This window comes from Penaeus japonicus, unplaced genomic scaffold (assembly GCF_977035675.1).
Source record: "Penaeus japonicus unplaced genomic scaffold, GWHDUDI00000001_assembly GWHDUDI00000034, whole genome shotgun sequence".
Classification (NCBI taxonomy): domain Eukaryota; kingdom Metazoa; phylum Arthropoda; class Malacostraca; order Decapoda; family Penaeidae; genus Penaeus; species Penaeus japonicus.
This window is the reverse complement of record NW_028234436.1, coordinates 655,733-656,586: the sequence shown is the minus strand read 5'-3', so window position 1 is coordinate 656,586 and position 854 is coordinate 655,733. Positions and strand designations below refer to the sequence as shown.

General features: G+C 38.5%; 1 protein-coding gene across 3 annotated transcripts in view; it reads left to right on the top strand.

The window, feature by feature from the left end:
* The window catches only part of LOC122243047 (uncharacterized), a 9,152-nt gene extending 8,696 nt beyond the window's left edge, over window positions 1-456 (top strand). For all 3 annotated transcript variants that reach the window (XM_086530680.1, XM_086530679.1, XM_086530681.1), the window contains exon 2: window positions 1-456. This exon is cut by the window's left edge and continues 1,444 nt beyond it. The gene's annotated coding sequence lies outside the window, so the exon portion shown is untranslated.
* The last annotated feature ends 398 nt before the right edge of the window (window positions 457-854 follow it).

Here is an 854-nt window from a genome sequence, read left to right as displayed (position 1 = left end):
GAATAGAATAGAGTTGGGATGTACTAACGGTTAGATGTTATTGAGATGGATGAAGGAGAGTAGTTGGAGAAGGTTCTTTGGTTTATTTTTAATATGAATATGTAAGATAGAGAAGTGTCACATCGTTCTTTAGTGTGGCTGATGTTGTCCAGTTTGTTGAGGAGGGGGAAGTGTAACCGCTTTCAATTGACAAGTGTGTAAGGATGCTTCAAGGGCAGTTCATGCTTTGTTCTCTCCAGGTGTAGATGTCCGCTCTATTTCACTAAAGAATTCATTCCAATTCCAGTTGTTTTCCCCGAGACTAAAGTAGAACAGTACAGAGAATTGTGCAAGGTGTGATGAGGGACATAGTGATTGTGTACCTGGGAATGGTGATAGAGTAGCAGTCTTTATCTGGATGTGCAAAATCTGTAATTCTTGTACCTAAACTACTGATTAAAATAATTAATTAAGTAAGGTAATGTGTATCTCTGCCACCCTGCATTGCACGTAAACCAGGCCTTGTAGTGCCATTTCGACCTCTTCCTCACTTATCTAGGTATGAGTCCAGCACTAAATTAAGGCTGCAGACCCTTCACAGGTTGCAGTAAAAAGGGTGTTGCTGCAATAATTATGGTAATTATAAACATTATGAGCAATAGTTATACATTCTGCTTTATATTCCCTTGTATTCTTCAGATGAGGCTTCTTGTTTCTACTCCTTCCGCTTGTGGTCTGAAAACATTAGTTGTGAGCCTTATCCCATTCGTGCTTTGTTGAGTTATGGAAACAGCATTCTGTTCACAAAAGGAAGTAGGTGAAAAGTTTCATGTTATATATAGATTAGAGGCAAATGTGTTTTGTTAGGATAAATG